A 20,979-nucleotide genomic window follows, 5' to 3' on the forward strand; every position below is an offset into this window, starting at 1 on the left:
ATCTCCTCAAAAAAATATGGGCCAATTCTGCCAAACTTTGAAACCGCACACCACACTGTAACATATTGACTGTGAAGTGGTTTTTCAACAATTTGCGTGGATTATGCGAAGCCCAATAACAGTAATTTTGTTTATTCACAAATCCTGACAGATGAAAATGCGTCTCGTCACTTAAAATAATAATGACATCCTGGTGGACATTTTCGAGGATGACCTCGCAAGCTGCTTTGCGAGACGCCCAATTATTTGCACTAAATTGTTGCACTAACATCATCTTATACGGATGGAATTTCAGGTCGGCATGAAGAATTCGTCGTATACTTCGATTAGAAATGGCTAGCGCAGCAGCATTTCTCGCTGCTGAACGTTGTGGAGACCGCGTAACAGCTAACCTTACAGCGTTAATGTTTTCAGGCGTTCTCACAGTCCATTTTCGTCCTGTTGGTTTCATTTTTAAAGCAGACGATATGTTCCTAAAATTCTTCACCCTCAACAATATCGTATTCCTACTAGGAACAGACGCGTGTCGATTTAAATTGAAATGTCTGCGAAATAAACGCTGTGTTACAATAACCGAGTCATTATTTTTAAAATAGGCTTCAATCACAAACGCTCGTTGTTCACCCGACCATGACATACTGGCTACTGAAATAGCATGAATAGACATGTCGATGTACAATACACTCCCGCCTTCTCATTGACAGGTGGTGTCAACATCACAATTACTACAAAATTGTCAGATTTATATGCCGGACCCTGTATATATATATATATATGATCTTTGTACAAAATTTCATAAAAATCGGTTTGTCTAATCTGAATACATCAAGAAAAACTATAATTAATGAAAAAAGTAAAAAAATTAGGCTTAGGGTTTCTTTAGAGTCAATTTTCTCAAAGTTTAGCAAATATAATCCCATTTTATATTAAGCTCAGTACATACGTACATGCTTACTTTACCATTTAATAAAAAAATTTGCCCCAAAATTCCTCCTTCCCAAAAATTGAAAAGTTTGATTTAAATTTTAAACTAAAGTTTAAAATTTAAGTACATTTTGATTTTTAATTCGATCTTTTTATTTATTGCATATATTTAACAGAATTTTTTGAATTATCGATTTAAAAAATAACGACGTTTTTTAATTTTTTAAACTTTTTTTCATCTATCATTATTTTTCCACTGCATAAGAATAAATAACCAATACCAAGAAAGTATAACAACTTTGTTAGTTTTTTCTCTCTGTAGCATTAATGTATTAGTTACTTCAAAAGATATTTTTTCAAATATCATTTTATCCATGTCATAATAATGTACAATCTTTTATTATTAGACACATTCATTATTCACCTTTTAAAAAACGAACATACCAGTTTATTCGTTTAATTACTATACACGATTAAATAATTAGATATTTATAAAATAACTGGAAATCAGAATACCGTTAATTAAAAAACGCCTAAATTAAACAAGGATTTATCATTAAAACCATTAATGAGACCTTCGTATTTTTTGTTTTATGCCACCCAAATATTCTTGCCCAAATCAACTCAAAGTCTCTAAAAATAATTATTATGATGAAAAAAACAATATTTAGGCGAGAAAAAAAGGAAATTTTTTTGTCAAAAAATATTTTTTTTTGTAAAAACTTTTTTTTACCTTTTTTCTTGTCTAAAAATTGTTCTTTTCAACATAATAATAATTTTTGAGTGATTTTGAGTTGATTTGGGCAAGAGTTTTTGGGTGGCGCAGAACAAAAAAGTATCTTTCATACGAGCGTAAACTTCTTCTATTTAAAAAGTATTGCAAAATTACGACGTACTTTGTAATAAAGCCAAAATTTTGTCTTCCTTGTACGAAGTAAAGGATGCATTGTGATGGCGAAAAATAGCATTTTGCAGATTTCAACCGAAATATTCATTTTGACCATCCCTGAATCCATTTTGACTAGTTTCGGCGTAACGTCTGTATGTACGTATGTATGTATCTCGCATAACTCAAAAACAATTAGCCGTAGAGTGTTGAAATTTTGGTAAGGACTTTTGTAACATCTAATTGTGTACCTCCCCTTTTGATTGCAATCGACTGAACTAAAAGTGTCCAAAAAACCCAAAATCCAAAAACTATTGGATTTTGGATTTTTTCTTAACTTCAGTAATAAGCTCTCATTGAGAGCTTTTCAACGATATATCATAAGTGGTATTTATTTTCATTGATTCCAGTTATTTAGCCAAATAAAAGTTTAATTAATGAAATATCTGGATCTTAGGGGAAGGCACATCGGTTGGAATCAGACTTCATTTCCTTTTTTTTAATTTTTTTTTTTAATTTAAATATATTGATTTATTAATAATTATTAACCTCTCATTGTAAAAAAAAAATTACGATGATTAATAATTCAATAATAACAATAAAAAAAATGTCAGAAGTTTTTAATGAAATAAAATTTTGTGTACTTTTCATCTTAAAAAAATGTGTAAATGTAATTTAATAATCGTACAAGTAAGTCATGTGTTGTCCACAACAGGTTTTTTTGTATGAGAATTTCTAATCTATATTTACCTTCGTTACTACACAATCTCTCCACGCAAATACTGGAACAGCCAAAATCCATTATATGATCCCATATATTTGTAATGATATTGTGTAGAAATTGGCGAATTGAAATAACGTATACTTTATTTGAACAGATTGAAATTATGTTTTATATTAAGTTTCCGTTCTGTTCCTTATGCGTCGGGAGTGACTCTGCACGTCATTTTATTTTCACTTGCAGTTGGTAATGAAAATTCTTACTTATTTTTACTTCCTTATACGAAGTAAAGGAAGTATTGTGATCGCGAAAAATTTCGGTTTTCAGATTTTAACGGAAATATCCATTTTACTATCCCTGAATTATTTTTGACCGCGTGCGCTACGCTCGTTCGGTCTGCAGTACAGTCCCAATAGTGATCTCAGGGATAAGGATGCTAAATTCTCTCCGGCATGCTTCCCTATTCTGCAGGAACTGATCGCACAAGAACACCGTATGTTCTGCGGTATCAACCTTCCCGCAATAATCACAGATATGCCTTAGAACACCCGTGACCGATAAGGAACTGGGTCAGCTCCTTCTCCAGCCCCTGAATTTGCGGCCTAGTCGAAGTCAGTATGAACCCTTCGTCGATTGATCCATCTCTTCTGCCACCTGCGGACAAGCGATGTCTTCGCATTCACCTTACCTGCTCTGCTATGTATTTCCTTCTTCTTTCGAACGAGGAGATCCACGCGGACAATAACTCCAGACTGGATGGATTGATCTGGATAAATTGGTACGATGCTTTACGAATCTTTGGGTCCGTATCTGAAAATTATACTCAAGGGTAACTAAAATTTTTCCCATAATTTAATGACCCTTATGTAGCTAATATGTGTTTTTAATGATGTTTGGTCTTATTCAAACCTCTTTAATGGGGTTGGGGCTAAAAACCTTTTTTTATTTTTTGTAGTTTCTGAACTCTGTGATATTATTCTTGAACTAATTAGATGACTCCATTTTAATAGTATGTTACTTGGTTTATGTATTTGGACAATTTCATTCAGAGATGGCAGATAATTTGAATGATTTAAAAGAAAAAAAAATATTCCTCAGCTTCGTTTTGCTAGATATTTTCAGATTGCATTAAATGTTTTTATGAAATGTTGTTACAATGAGTTCTGATAACGGATAATAGCCGTTTAATTTTGGTTATGAAGGAATCCAGGAGTTATGATGCGGTCACCATGGATCCCAATTTCAAAATTTTACTCAAATCGTAGGTAATTTTTTTTACTTGACTCTTTACTTGTATACCTATATACTTTAATTTTCCTTTCAACAAGAGATAAAGATTAAACCTTAAAAAAACACAACTATCAAAAGAAAAACATTGTTCTTTAATGTAGGATAATTAAACAGCGTGCGGGTGATTATTTTGTATACAGTATTTGTATATAGTATAATTTTTTTTCAAATTTTTTAAATTTATTTAAATATATATATATATATATATATTTATATAGTCTATGACACTCCCGGTAACGCGAGGAATCCAACGCGGGGTCATACATCTAAATCGATTCAGCCGTTGAGCTGCTACGATGAAATAAACTTACATACATTAACCCTAAATATGTTACACTCCTTTTTGGGCAGTCGTGTAACAATTTTTAGTTAATCGAGGGTGAAATTTACGATAGTTTTTTAGTGGCTGTTACTTTGCATAATTATCGTTTCATAATCTGCTGTTTAAGAACAATTAATACCTAAAAAACAACAAAAATTGATTGCCTTAAAGTAAAGGTAATTTCCAAACCAAAAACTTAAGATTTTCTGTTTTATATGTTAAAGTTATTTTTTTCCCCCCATAAAAAAAGGATGGTGCGTGAGTTTGTTGTTTGATGTATGTGCCCACATTTTATTTTAGCTGCTATTGGCGCAGAGTGGACCACGTGGTGCGCCGGGCAGCTGCGTGCAGCGCACGAACTTTTCATTCGTTCAAACGATTATATTTCTTGATTTATCTAAAATTATATTTGTGTTTTGTGGATAAAAAAAATATTGGGGCTAGAAGTATGTTAAGAAATCACAACTCAAGAAACAGCTAAAAATGTTGAGGATTTTTAAACTTTTCTTTGTAAAAGATTTTGTAGTTGTTAGTACGCTAAATTCGTGAACGTTATTTAGTTACAATTGGCAAAAATATTTAACAAAATCATGTATATTGAAACATAAACCAAGTAACATTTTTGCGGCAGGCCGTAGGACCGCTTTTTTCCTAGTATCTATTATTATTATTTATTCATTTACCTCGTTGTTTTTATTTCTGAAGTAATCAATTCTACATTTAACGTTTTTCATAATTACAGAAAAAACTTTCTTGTATTACTCTTTAAGTGGTATAAAAATTGGCTATATAGAAACAAATGATATTAGGATGATCAAATTGATTTTATTTGCAGCAAATCAAATCGTACTGTTTTACTTTAAAGCTCCTTAATAAAACGTTAAGCATCATCATTTACTATCATTAAATCATAGATTTCTATGTTTACTGAATAATTATTTAAAATACAATAAAAGAATTTTCTTTTACAGAAACAATGTAAGTTTGTCGATAAATTTTTAAATAATAATAAAAACACCTTTTTAAAACCCATAAATTTTTTGGGTCCCATTCAACGTTTACCGTAGAAAATATAAGAATGCTAGTGATGAAGAAAGTAAAAGGAACTATCGGCAATTAAGAAATGCTATAAACAGGAAGTGCAAACTGGCGAAAGAAGAGTGGATTAAAGAAAAGTGTTCAGAAGTGGAAAGAGAAATGAACATTGGTAAAATAGACGGAGCATACAGGAAAGTTAAGGAAAATTTTGGGGTACATAAATTAAAATCTAATAATGTGTTAAACAAAGATGGTACACCTATATATAATATGAAAGGTAAAGTCGATAGATGGGTGGAATATATTGAAGAGTTATACGGAGGAAATGAATTAGAAAATGGTTTTATAGAGGAAGAAGAGGAAGTTGAGGAGGATGAAATGGGAGAAACAATACTGAGATCTGAATTTAAGAGAGCATTAAAAGATTTAAATGGCAGAAAGGCTCCTGGAATAGACGGAATACCTGTAGAATTACTGCGCAGTGCAGGAAGCGATTGATAGATTATACAAACTGGTGTGTAATATTTATGAAAAAGGGGAATTTCCGTCAGACTTAAAAAAAAGTGTTATAGTAATGATACCAAAGAAATCAGGGGCAGATAAATGTGAAGAATACAGAACAATTAGTTTAACTAGTCATGCATCAAAAATTTTAACTAGAATTCTATACAGAAAAATTGAGAGGAGAGTGGAGGAAGTGTTAGGAGAAGACCAATTTGGTTTCAGGAAAAGTATAGGGACAAGAGAAGCAATTTTAGGCCTCAGATTAATAGTAGAAGGAAGATTAAAGAAAAACAAACCAACATACTTGGCGTTTATAGACCTAGAAAAGGCATTCGATAACGTAGACTGGAATAAAATGTTCAGCATTTTAAAAAAATTAGGGTTCAAATACAGAGATAGAAGAACAATTGCTAACATGTACAGGAACCAAACAGCAACAGTAACAATTGAAGAACATAAGAAAGAAGCCATAATAAGAAAGGGAGTCCGACAAGGATGTTCTCTATCTCCGTTACTTTTTAATCTTTACATGGAACTAGCAGTTAATGATGTTAAAGAACAATTTAGATTCGGAGTAACAGTACAAGGTGAAAAGATAAAGATGCTACGATTTGCTGATGATATAGTAATTCTAGCCGAGAATAAAAAGGATTTAGAAGAAACAATGAACGGCATAGATGAAGTCCTACGCAAGAACTATCGCATGAAAATAAACAAGAACAAAACAAAAGTAATGAAATGTAGTAGAAATAACAAAGATGGACCACTGAATGTGAAAATAGGAGGAGAAAAGATTATGGAGGTAGAAGAATTTTGTTATTTGGGAAGTAGAATTACTAAAGATGGACGAAGAAGGAGCGATATAAAATGCCGAATAGCACAAGCTAAACGAGCCTTCAGTAAGAAATATAAGTTGTTTACATCAAAAATTAATTTAAATGTCAGGAAAAGATTTTTGAAAGTGTATGTTTGGAGTGTCGCTTTATATGGAAGTGAAACTTGGACAATCGGAGTATCTGAGAAGAAAAGGTTAGAAGCTTTTGAAATGTGGTGCTATAGGAGAATGTTAAAAATCAGATGGGTGGATAAAGTGACAAATGAGGAGGTATTGCGGCAAATAGATGAAGAAAGAAGCATTTGGAAAAATATAGTTAAAAGAAGAGACAGACTTATAGGCCACATACTAAGGCATCCTGGAATAGTCGCTTTAATTTTGGAAGGACAGGTAGAAGGGAAAAATTGTGTAGGCAGGCCACGTTTGGAATATGTAAAACAAATTGTTAGGGATGTAGGATGTAGAGGGTACACTGAAATGAAACGACTAGCACTAGATAGGGAATCTTGGAGAGCTGCATCAAACCAGTCAAATGATTGAAGACCAAAAAAAAAATCAACGTTTACGTATCTGTGCTCAAATAATTTTCATTACCGGCTTTTGAATTGGAAATTTGTTTAGCAGTTATTTTTTATATTGAAGATCTTCATCTACTATGTGTTTTTATTTTAAATAATTAGTATATACTTTATTCACATCTATTTTTTTTAAATTTTATAATTATGAATATATTTTTTAGTTCTGCCCTGATCAAAGTTTTACTACGGTTTCTCTTGATTCATCCTCGCAAATGCTAAGATAATTCCTTTTTTTATCCTTAAAGCAACATATTTATCCATTACTCAAAACGTGATCTTTGTATTCGAGTATTATGTATTATTATGTATAGAATAGAATAAAATATTTATTTATATAATAGTAAATAATACCAGAATACGACGAAATTATATTTTTATGTCATAACATAAAAAATTAAGAAATAAATTTTCGTTAGAAACTATAAAAATTATAATGTATATTATGCCTATTGAACCCTTAGTAAGCCTCCAATAATTTATAGATAAATAATTATAATATTGAACTATAACTATCGAACTATATCTATTGGAAAATTAGAAAATTGGAGATTATATTCATATATGCAATGATTATTTCAGTTAATATAAATTTAGCCGATAATTTAGGACAAAATCACTTTTGTTTAAAATAAGAGTTACGGTTAGTGAATGGTCTTGTGGCATAAGTACAAATAGATCGACCATTCACTAATGAAGGTCGCAATTGATTCCAAACTAATTGCAAAGAAAGTAATAATAATTAATAAACCTATGTAGAATTAACTTTCAATTTGACTTTAATATCCAGAACTATTTTCTGGATGAATAATTTGTTTTCTTTATATAAATTTTAAGATAATCTATCTTTAGATTACTAATGCTACAGAAACATAAAAATATAGTTTAAACCAGAATGACAGCTGGAGGTGTACCTCTAAACGCGCTACACGTTTGTGTTTTTATTGTATTTTAATTAGGATAATTGTTTTTTTTTTCTGTTTAGATATGATATCTATTTGCATGTAATACTTCAGACAGGAGGTTATTTACATGTAGAATTTCAAGATCTCTCCTGAATAAACAAAAACACAATTTTAGCATTGAAATATTCCGTACATATGTATGTTGGCCTTATTTTTTGCTTAATATCTCCAGATCTCTTTCTGGTTTTTCCACAACCGGACTAGACCTACTTTAATATAAATTCAGCCCCAAGGGAGATTCAGGAGGAATTACTCACTCCTGTACTTCTTTTGCCATCTTTGTTTGAATGATCTTAACCGACATCGCGGGCACCGCGTGTTACGCTCGTTCGGTCTGCAGTATAGTCAGAATGATGATCTCTGGGAGGGTAAGCACGCTAAATTCTCTCCGGCATGCTCTCCTTTGCTGCAGCAACTGATCGTAAAAGAACACCGTGTGTTTTGCGGTATCCTCCTCCCCGCAATAGTCATAATCGGCGAAGGGTCTTAGCGTACGAATTATCTAATAAATTAGATAATTCATCAAAAAATAATTTAATATTATTACAATATAAAATTATTGAATAGTTGTAAAATTAAGAGTGGTGATCCGTTAAGATTGAAATACTGTTTATATTACAAAAATAATTTGTAATCTAATAAAACACAGAAATTTCGTTTTCAAACAACACAGATGCTATTTTTATCTTTAATGGGAATTCTATCCAAGCGATCAGCAATCATACAACTACCTGAGAAGCACAATCAAATGGTCTTATCTCTCCATATTTAATTCAGTTGATCACAATTCATCCTGTAAAATAATTTTTTTGAAGTTTTTACGTAGAGTTTTTAATTCCTTTTAAATAATTATCATCAGATACAGTCGTTCATCTGCAAAGAAACAATGAGATGTTATTTGCATTATGTACTTAATTCTAGTTTGAAAATTGTTTTATGTTTTATTAACCGTATCTTATAGCGATTAACGGAAGAGCAGTTTGCTCTCACAATAATTCAGATGTTTATTTATTTTATTTTATTCATATTATAATTACATTTATTTTATATCCTAATGAAAATTCATTTACCATTCAAAAACTTCTGTTCTTAATTTAATAATTTGAGTAAATATGTTTTTAATATATATATATATATATAGCTATTGTAGCTTAATATAATTCTTTTTTTAGAAAAGATATGCGTGACGAAGAACGATTGTTTAGAATACAAAGAAACAACCTGAATTACTAATTATATATTAATTTAAAATTCTTATGTTTCCGTTTTTAATTTTTTTTTGAATTGTATAACAAAAGCTGAGAAATTTAATGATGCTTAATTGTAAGATTAATAGTCGACCAACAATTATGAATAACTTTGTAATTAATCAAGTTCAAAGGCCTTCTATTAAGGTAAAAATTGTGTCTAGGCGTACGCTATTATTTTTAATTAATTTTATATAATTTAAGAATTTTTATATTTTTTATGATTATATTTATTAAGATAAAACTTTGATAATGTATTTAACCCGAATTACAAAATCGTTTTCATTTTATGTAAAATAAAACCAGTTTTCAGAAACGTATTAGAATAAATAAACAAATATAAAAAGATAAAACTAATTTTATGATAACAGAATATTTATAGAGCTTTGACTATGAAATATAAATAATTACAATGTTCTATTTGCATTCATTCCAAAAGAAATTGAAAATTACGTAAATGCAAGAGAACCCAGTTTTATTGTTTTTGCCGACACACACACACACACACTTGTTTTCTCGCGTAATTCACGCACTTTTTTGACCAACATTTTTTATCTAAAAATGTAATTTAAGTGTGTGATTTATGGGAGGAAACGATTTTACAAAGGTGTGTAATAAAAATAAAATATAATAAGCAGTGAGAAAATGATATTTGACTGAATGTTTTATTTCTGAATATCTTTTAAAAATTCAGGTGCTAGAATTATGATGGCGCGAAAAAAATACGGTGTAAAATGACCGAAATAATAAAGATCGAAATAAAATCTGATTACTATGAAAAAAAAAAAATTAAATAATTAAAATTAAGTAATTTCATTTATACTGCAAAGATTTCACTTACGTTACTTAAATAGAGTTGTTTAATTTCAGTATTAATAAATAAAAGCAATTTGTTATCATATTCCCTTGGACTCTAGGAACCACTCTTTGAAAATGATGTATAGAACAGCTTGGTGTTATAAGGGTTAAATAGTATTATTCAAAAACTTTGCAAGAAAAAAATACTGGTTTTATTATCAATAATTTATTATAGAAGAGGTTATACAGAGGAAGGCAGAACTATCATAATTGTTATTGAAAAAACCTGATTATTCTTTCTTTTATTGGTTAACAAAGTTAGTTAAAATAAATACAATTTATTTTTCTTACTTATTAAACGAAATGATTATTCACCGAGAAAGAGTTTCTTGTTAAACATCTATCTTTTATTACAGTCGAATGGACTCACGAATGACAGATCAGTTGCAAGAAACATTATACAAATCTTGGTAAGGAGCTCCCTCGTGCACAGTGTACATTCATGAGTAGTGGAGAGAGAAATTAGTGACAAGTATTGTTAGCAAAACCAGTTTAGCGAGCATAGAAGGCCACGGATGCGCCTTGCCAAGAGTTGCAGCCTGAGGCGATCTGAATACTCCAGTAGCCCACTTCCTACAGTTTCGAATCCCTTCCAGCACAAAAAAATTTCGTTTATAAATTATTCTATTCAAGTTACTTATTTATTTACTTTTTATCAAATATCTATATATAATTACTTTTATTATTAAATTTATATGTTCCTTTAAGATTTTAATTTTAAATCTCAATAAATCTTTGTATGTTTAAAATATTCATGTTCATGAAAAAATAAACTGATTTCCGACTGAAGTTTGCTTTAAATGTACATAATTAACCTTATTACATATTTTACTTTCTCGGTTATAGCGATATATGCTGTTATAGCTTTAACGAACAATTATATAGATTGATCGAAAAATCTAAAAAAATAGGCCTTTATTAAGTTTTGTGCCTTATGGGAGACATTTTAAAAAAGTCTAACAAAAATAAAGACTTGAATAAATTGTAAATAATCTACGAAAAAAAATTTATTCCATTGCTTCCAAGTTCAAAAAAATCTATTTTTGTCAGACAGACAATTGTGGGTAGAGACATTTGTATGTATATACGTATGTATGTTGACCTGAATTTGGTCTTATAACTCTGGACCCCGTTGACCTTCAAACTTGCTACACAGTTTCTACCTTCGGAGGAAAGATGTATTAAATTTTTGCAAAGTTGGAAAAATAGGTGGCAGTGTTTTGATCGAATTAAAATTCAACTCTTGACTTTATTTTATCAAAAACTTTTTCTTACAAAAGTTGTAGTTTTTTCATAAAAATCACAAATTAAAAAAAAAGTGTTTCTTCCCCTCCCCAAAAAATGAATATATATTTTTCTTTCTTTAGCTATATCTTGCTTCAGAAAAAGAGCGAATGGGAGTTTTTTGTCTTTATACGAGGAACGATCAGAAACTAAGTTACATCCCTCTATGAAACAAACAAAAAAGTACATATTTTTATCTATTTTTCTGTGACCATTTGTTTTCATTGAAAACCTTACGGGAGATGCATACGTTCATTTCTTGAAAAATAATTTGCCAGCTCTTCTGGAGGATGTACCTTTACAAACTAAATTGCAAATGATTTTCCAACACGATGGTGCAACGCTCCATTTTTCTTTAGTAGCTATAAATCACTTGAATGCTAATTTCTTAAACTGGATTGGACGCGGTGGACCAATCGATTGGCCACCAAGACCAACTGATTTAACGGCACTAGATTACTTCATTTGGGGCTATATGAAAACAATAATAAGTATATCAATAAAAAGTTAAAACTAAAGTTACTCATTAAGATACGAAATGCTATTGAATTTCTACGAAACGATCCTGAGATGATACGGAAAGCCACCGGAAATTTTTACGTCGGGCAGAGTGCTGTATACATTGTAAAGGAGGGGGAAATTTTTACGTCGGGCAGAGTGCTGTATACATTGTAAAGGAGGGAATTTCGAACAATACTGGTAATTGTGGTTTGTTATTCTGTTACCAAATATCATAATCATGTATTTTGTTTTTTTTGTTTTGCTATTTTAAGAATAATATTTATTAGGTACAGAAAGAATAATACGATTTTCAGTCTATTTTTGCTTTAATAAAATACCGGTTTTTAAAAGTTTTTGTTTGCTTTTATTGGTTATATTTACATTAATTTTCTCAGAACTGAATTCTCTACAAGGTGTTTTACTAAATCTTCCACATTCATTAGTTATTTAATAAAAAGCTATTGTACTACAAACCTAAAGAAAAAATTTGTTTCTCGACACTGAATTTTGTGTATTATGTCAGATATCTTAAAAAATACTGAAGTTACAACTCTCGGACCTGTTTTATCCTATTTCCCAGCTCAAAATTCATAAGAAACCAACAACTTTACCTCTTAATTTTGGTCCCAAAAATAACAGTAGGGCTTCTTTTTGCTATTAGAGCTGAAATCCGGGAGAAATCTTTCGGTAGCCGTAACTCGAAAACAAAGCGTTTCCAGATCTATGTTTATATGAACCTTTTCATTATTTTCACCAGTAGGACATGCCCTGAATGTTTCTCCGTGGGACACTGTGTAAGAATTATACGGTTCGACTTAAAAACCTTCCACCGACTTTTTTTAAAGTTTATTAAAAAAAAGTTGATATTGAATCTTACTTTCACATTATTTATAAAATTTTGCATTGCTATTCATGAAAATCCAAATAATGCACTTTTAATGTTTTTAAATTATAATTCAAACTAAGCTAACCGATTACGGAATATTTTTTTTCTTCATTTTAACAGTGATCAGTATCATAACGCAATTTTAACATTATTTTTTTAATTTTCAAAAATATTTATCAAAAAGATAAATCAAGGTGGTGAAATGAGATAATTCATATTCATCTCGTTGTATTTATTTATTATTATTTTTTCTTACCTGGTTGTGTTGTTGGGTATGACCGATGTTTCCTTTGGGCAGGTGGGATGTCCTGAACAGAGGCGCTCCCACCGACCGAATACTTATTAACATCACAATGCATCATCGTTCTCACTGCTGCAAACTGACTCGCAATAATTCTATGTCTAGTTTTGTAAAAATAAAAATAATAACAATAAATAGTAATTACTGCTACTATAAGTAATGGATAGTTGTAATAAAATTAAAACTGTGAATAATTTATTGTGGGAACAAAGATGAATTTCAATTACTATAAATAAAATGTTATACGACATCCGTTTTTGTGAGATTATAAAGTAATTTTTTTTAAATAAAAGAAAAAAATTGTTATTATAAGGTTGAGCACCTTTGAAAAAGTTATTATTTTTAAGAATCATAACTGGTTTCATAAGCTATACGGTTTGGTATTCTGTGTAGTACCAGCAACAGTAATATCGTATTTCTTATATTTATTGGTCATTAATATTACGATTCATATTATAGAGCGATAAAATAACAAATGAGCTTATTTTCTAAATATTTTTTCCACTGAAGAATTAAACGGAAGTTCTCTAACTAATGTAACCTAGGGCTATTATGGAATACGTTTTTAAAAATGTACTAAAAAAATGTGATGTGGACACCACATGACTTCCTTTGACGCCTATTAAATTACATATACACATTTTTTTTAATGAAAAGTACATAACATTTTATTTCATTAATAACTTCTAATATTTTTTCATTTTTTTTTTATTGTTATTACGCTGCCGAACAATGAAAATTTAACGAGATCATAATAGTTTATTATTATGTATTTCCATATGCTGAATTCAAAAATAACTATAAAAACGACCTATTAGCTCTTGCTTTGGAAATACAATAACATGTCATTTTTTGCCCGATCTACATTTTTAATTTGGTGGAAATTTGTTTTTGGAGTTGTCACACCTGATAAATGACAAAACACAACGTTTTCAAACTATTTGTAGATTATACACATTATTACTGTTCCTGTGATAGTGAGTTTCTATTGTTTATGTTGTAATTAGTGCAGAATTTCAGGTTTTCGAGTGCTTTAGAAGTGGAAAATTTGTTAAATCAAAATGCCACGAAAATGTGTAAGTTCGGTGAATAATTTTTGTTATATTTGTGGAGAAATAACATTTCCGTCACAGAAACGTAATCTGACGACTCTTATGAAGACTTCCTATCAGCATTATTTTGGTATGAAGGTAGGGGACCAGGGTAAGTCATGGGCTCCACATATATGTTACAACTCTTGTTCAGTTATACTACGAGAATGGCTGAAAAATAAAAATCGATCTATGGTTTTTACTGTGCCTATGGTTTGGCGGCAGCCTACAAACCTTACAGATAACTGCTATTTCTCCTTGACTCCACCTATAAAGGCAAGATTGTCAATGAAGAAAAGAGTAACAGCTCAATAACCTAATCTTCTATCTGCTAATCGACCTACTCCACATTCACGTAGTTTATCAGTTCCTACTCCACCATAAAATTATGAGCTTGAAATAGAAAATAATGGTGTGGAAGAAGAAGAACTCAACAAGCCTTCCATATCTCATGAATCTGATTTTGATGAAAAAGATAATAACCGCACAGACTGAGTCAAGCAGAATTGAGTGATCTCATACGAGACCTTGATTTGTCGAAGGAGAAGGCAAAACTTGTTTGATCAAGACTACAGCAATGGAATCTTCTCCAACGTGATGTCAGAGTCTCACAATACAGACATCGTCATAGGGATCTGCTATCTTTTTTTCCGAAAAAACAATCTTGTTTCCTGCGACGTTAATGGCTTGATGCAATTTTTGAATTTGGATCATGTTCCAACTGATTGGAGGCTATTCATAGACTCCTTCAAGCTTAGTTTGAAAGCTGTATTACTTCACAACGGCAACCGTCTTCCTTCTATTCTTGTTGGTCATGCAGTTCACATGGAGGAGACTTGTGCAAACATGGTAATCCTCCTAAACTCAATCAGATATGCTGAACACAAGTGGAAAATCTGTGGCGATCTAAAAGTCATCGCTGTACTCTTAGGAATGCAACGAGGATACACTGAATACTGCTGCTTTTTATGTATGTCGGACTGTAGGGATAGGAAATTACATTATATTCAAACATACTGGCCTGCAAGAAATCTTAACTCTAGCGAGAAAAATGTCGTTACCACGCCTCTCGTGGACCCAAAAGACATTCTTCTTTCACTTCTTCATATAAAGCTGGTTCGATGAAACATTTTTTCATACGTATGAACCGAGAAGGACAGGCCTTTAAGTACTTAAGAGACAAATTTCCTACATTAAGTGATGCAAAAGTTAAGGAAGGTATTTTTGGTGGGCCATAAATTCGACAACTTGTAAAGAATCCTGCGTTTGATCAAATTTTGGAGGTGAAAGAAGAGGAAGCTTGTGAAGCCTTAAAGTGAGTCATTCATGGATTTTTAGGTAACAAAAGAGATGAAACTATAGTCAGTTGGTGACAGTACTTCTGCAAAAATACCATCAACTCGGATGCAACATGTCCCTTAAAATTCATTTTCTCCAGTCACACCTAGACGTTTTCTCTCCTAGTTGTCAGTGATAAACACGGAGAAAGATTCCATTAGGATATTTCTGTAATGGAACAAAGATATCAGGGTCGCTGGAATGAAGCAATGCTTGCAGATTACTGCTGGTCTGTGTGTAGGGTTTCTCCCGAACTCACTTACAAGATGAAAGCCAAAAGACAACGATCTCATGAAGCTACCAAATGATTCTCTTCAAACCCAACTAACTGCCAGGTATTCTTTCATCAATTAAGAACTTTTAGAATGAAACTGTCATTAAAAAAATATCAAATGGATTTTTTATGTTGTTGGTATATGTAATTATAATGTACTATTTTCTCTTCATCCGCTAAAATAAAATACTTCCACTTATATATCACAGAAACTAAAGCTGTTTGTCAAATTCGTTTTTCTCAAGGCAAAATTAGTAAGATTTGACTCATGATGTGAAGGAACCATTAAAAAAACATTATTTTTTGGCAGTGTTATTGAATAATTATTTATCGTAACTTTTTTTTACAATCAGAGGTTAATAAATTATTAATAAATCAATATAAATTAAAGAAAAAAAAGGAGATGAAGTCTGATTCGAACCGATGTGCCTTACCCTTTTAAGATCCAAATATTTCATTAATTAAAATTTTCTTTGCCTGCAACTCTGGAACGAATGAAAAAAATAAGTACCACTTATGATTATCGTTGTAAAGCTCTCAATGAGGGCTTATTTCTGCAGTTAAGAAAAAGTCCAAAATTATTTTTTATATTGAGGTTTTTTTGGACACTTTGGTTCAGTCGATTGCAATCAAAAGGGGAGGTGCACAACTAGATGTTATAACGTACATACGTACGTACAAACGTCACGCCCAAACTAGTCAAAATGGATTCAGGGATGGTCAAAATGGACATTTCCGTTGAAATCTGAAAACCGAAATTTTTCGCGATCACAATACTTGCCTTACTTTGTACAACGGATAAAAATTATTATTTAATTATTTATCTTACTTTGTACAAGGGATAAAAATTATTATTTATTTATTCCTTTTCGTGCCAATATATTTAGATTTTATCACCAGTAGTTTCAGTTCTTCAAACTGTTTCCTAAACTGGATAATTGAGTTTCTTTTTTACAAAACGTATCGTAAAAGATCTTTATTACAATACAATAGACCAATATGGTGCGCATGGCTTTAGAGTATGCGGTGTCCATACACAAGGTTGCATCTCAGTGTTTTCGTAACAACTTCAAGATTTATGGTGCCAAGCGTACCTTCCGGAAAATCACTACCCAAGTCATACTATATCGATTGTACCGCAACTACGTACTACGAAAAATGGTTTACATGTTGATGTTAGTGACAATTAGATCCAATTATACGTATACCGGTTCACTATGAATTTAGTTATAGTTGCGATTAATTTGGATGAATAAATAAAATAAATACAAATATTTTATTCTGATGTGTATGTAATAATACATTATGCAGTGTGATTGTTTTATCGTGCACATCATGATACTATACACTATAATTCCACTATGGACTATAATATAGAGATGCATTTAATTTGATTTATGGAATGTAGTTGTTCAGTCACCTATGTATTAAGGTGTTAAATATTATATATTAAGGCTAAATACACCTTGTGTATTAAGTCACACCTTATGGTATGTTTAAAAATTTTGTCCCCCATCTTGGATAAATAAATTATCGTTTTTTTTTGTCCCTACTCCTCTACACCGGACCCACAATTAAGCATAGAACAGCGTAGGGGATGTCCTTTCTACCTAAACGGCCCTTCCCACCTACCGGCAGTAAATCCGGCATGGCAGGTCGTGTCGCCGGTTGGATCTTCTATTTTTTGTTATTTTTATCAACTCAAATTAATTCTCATTTATTTTTTTAAGTTTTTTTGACTCCTACAGCACTCCAGTGTCCAAAAAAAATTGGACTTCAGATTCCTTATGTAGGGTTAATTCCTGACATTTTTATACCCCACTTAACCACTTTTGTAAACAGGGGTTTGTAGGGAGGGGGAAGGTAAATGTATCCTGCCGAAAATTCGATTAAAATTTTCGGGGGCAGAGGAGTCAAAGGATGGGGAACCTAGAAAATAAGAGGTAACTCTCCTCAATAGGCCTTACTGGTATCTGGTTTTACTTTCCAAAAATAAAAAAAACACCGCCAGAGGTCCCCGATCCATCATCGAGAACGACCCACCTCGGGAACCGTCCCCTCTAGACAGAAGCTACTCTCCCTATCTAAACGTCCCGCCCTTAGGTGATTCATTTTACTTCTGGACGTCACCCAAACCTATATCCCCCTTTGCCACACAATGAACAGACTGTTTCAACACATTGTGCTCGGAAATGACCAAGCTTTTCACATCCAAAACACATCCGAGACCTATCCTCTCCCTTACATACAGCGGGCATATGCCCGGACGCCCAACATCTATAACACTGGTCTTCAGGTTCCCGGATGGACGTCTGACAATGAACCTAACCTACTCGGATCTTTTTTCAACTAGCCGTCTTGCCGCGCGATATGTGTTTAACACAGACGCATGCTGAGTATTCGCATATGCTGGCCAAACCGAGGACACTTTATTCCTCAGTATTCAGTAAGATCTTCTCCAATGCTTCAACTACCTCCGGTTCTGAAGTATCCATTGTAATATCCTTTAACTGTTTAAATGAACAATTATCTTACGACTATCTCTGGACTTGATATCTATACGTAGCCCAGTCGTCTTGGAACTCAGGACCGACCTTCTTCCGCCTTTGCTGTTTCTTGTACACGGATGTGCAAATCCTCATTTACTCCTTTCCGCAGAGATAGTATTTCGCCCACCTCTTCACTATTTACTGACGCCTTTACGGTCAGTAGATCCGCACAAGACTTGCTTTGACCCTTAACTATTACCGTGCCACTAACAGGGAGCGGCGGGGTGGACTGTTTACCTGCTCACCTTGCACCACTTAAGGAAGTCATCTCGTCTTCTGACGAGATGACCTTAAATTCATCACCTTAAATTACTGCGGATAGTCCCGTTGTAAATACATCAACATCTTCTGGCTACTATCACCTAATTTATCCCCAGACACAGAAAACCCTGGCAGAATATTGTATTCCGTAAACATTTGCCTCACTCCCTTCAAAATTTGAGTTCGTGCTCTCTTTCCCAGTCGATGAATGGTAATACATCTCAAACTTTATTCTCCTTTCAGGCTTTCCCAACACCCTATCAGTTAAAACATTGTTTCACCTGGGCTGGCCCTATAAGTTCGTGGTATAGAGCCTCCCTTCAGAGGCTTAATTAAATCCTTAAAATATCAGATATCCTAATCTTCTGAAACTTCAGTCACTTGTTCAATCCTCTGCATGATGAATTTTGGCCATTTCTTCATAGTCAACGCTACTAACTCCTCAAGCGTAATACTTTCAGTAAGAACATCAACTACATTTCTAATCTCTCGCTACCATGGCAATTCTGTTTGTGTCTCCATCTCTTTATTAAACACCAAACCATGATGCGACAACTCATATAGCGAATTTACTACAACCTCTAAATCCTTAGCTTTCTCGAGAGCTCGCATTGCACTTTCCTTCATCTTAACGTTCTGATTAATGAGTTTATTCAATAACTTCAATTCCTCCAGAAGATGGTCTCGATCCAATTAATAATTTTCCCAGAGTATTTTTTCGCTTTGAGATGATGAGCATCGACTGCTTCGGTGATATCTCCATTGCTACTTTCCTGCTTTTTTTCTTTTGGGGGCTCTCTTCCGCATTTTCTCAGTTTCCATACTTATACGGTCCTACCGATGACTCTCCTCTGAGAGGTACTCGGTTGGTTCCGGTAGACTAGAACAACTTCTTTTCGGTTTGTCCGGTTCTTCTTCCATACTACTGGGATTTAAACAAAAAAAATGTAAACAGTCAAAGTACTCACTAAGTACCTGTATCTACTAACACACAGTATGTAAAAATACACACAACACACACACACACACACACACCCACACAAACACCTCTGAAATAAAATAATCAAACAATAGCTTATTATTGTAAGCTATATAAGTCTGTTATCAGAAGATAACTAAACAAAAGAATTAAAATTAAATTAACTCAAACAACAGCTTATCACCATAAGCTATTATAGTCAATAGTATTAAAATAATGTTGTCTCAGCCTGATAACCATCCAACCCCAGACACCTGCACTAACAAATAAATGCCAGAGCAGGCGAACTGAACCTTATTAAATTTTAACTATTATAGTTTTGCATAATAAAAAATATAAAAACAATAAACTACACATTCTGTCTTCACTTACTAACGGAAGTTCAAAAACTAACACCAAAGTACGTAGATAAAGCCAGTATCATAAAAAAAGAATCAGTAAATTCACCAAAAATAAACACAATACACAAAAGATAGCGGAGCCACCTAAAGCACAACTAACCACTCTGGCGTCCAGTCAGACACTGAATTTTTATCGTTGTTAAAAAATTATTTACTAAATTTGTGTTATTATTATTATTATTACATATTTCTCTGACACAATTGTTTTGTTATATATCTCTTTTTATTATGATAAAAAAAGAATTTTAAAAATTCCTTGGCATCCAAGTACTAGTTGGAGTAGAATTATTTATTTGTAAGACTTGACAGGTTGGCACATGTTATGCATTTTAAAATATTCTCACTGCCAAACAGAATATGCGATCAAATAAAAAGAATAATTTTAATATCTACATTGTAGTTGATCAACAACATAATTAAGATCAGCGAATGATAAATGATATAATACTATTACTGTTTTTGGGAATATTTTTTTTTTGTCTTCAGTCATTTGATTGGTTTGATGCAGCTCTCCAAGATTCCCTATCTAGTGCTAGTCGTTTCATATCAGTATACCCTCTACATCCTACATCCCTAACAATTTGTTTTACATATTCCAAACGTGGCCTGCCTCCACAATTTTTCCCTTCTACCTGTCCTTCCAATATTAAAGCGACTATTCCAGTATGCCTTAGTATGTGACCTATAAGTCTGTCTCTTTTTTTAACTATATTTTTCCAAATGCTTCCTTCTTCATCTATTTGTCGCATACCTCTTCATTTGTCACTTTATCCACCCATCTGATTTTTAACATTCTCCTATAGCACCACATTAAAAAAGCTTCTAATCTTTTCTTCTCAGATACTCCGATCGTCCAAGTTTCACTTCCATATAAAGCGACACTCCAAACATACACTATCAAAAATCTTTTCCTGACATTTAAATTAATTTTTGATGTAAACAAATTATA

General features: G+C 32.2%; 1 protein-coding gene and 1 long non-coding RNA gene across 2 annotated transcripts in view; one reads left to right on the top strand and one right to left on the bottom strand.

Annotated features, from left to right (window-relative positions):
* Window positions 1-20,979, top strand: part of LOC142317545 (MOXD1 homolog 1-like) — a 175,304-nt gene that overhangs the window by 11,021 nt on the left and 143,304 nt on the right. The gene's annotated exons all lie outside the window — the stretch shown is intronic.
* LOC142319622 (uncharacterized) lies at window positions 8,660-20,138 on the bottom strand. Its single transcript, XR_012755233.1, has 3 exons — window positions 20,002-20,138; window positions 13,093-13,238; window positions 8,660-8,933 (listed from the first exon to the last, which is right to left on the bottom strand). It is a non-coding gene; the product is annotated as an uncharacterized LOC142319622 (long non-coding RNA).

This window comes from Lycorma delicatula, chromosome 1, assembly GCF_047948215.1.
Source record: "Lycorma delicatula isolate Av1 chromosome 1, ASM4794821v1, whole genome shotgun sequence".
Taxonomy (NCBI): domain Eukaryota; kingdom Metazoa; phylum Arthropoda; class Insecta; order Hemiptera; family Fulgoridae; genus Lycorma; species Lycorma delicatula.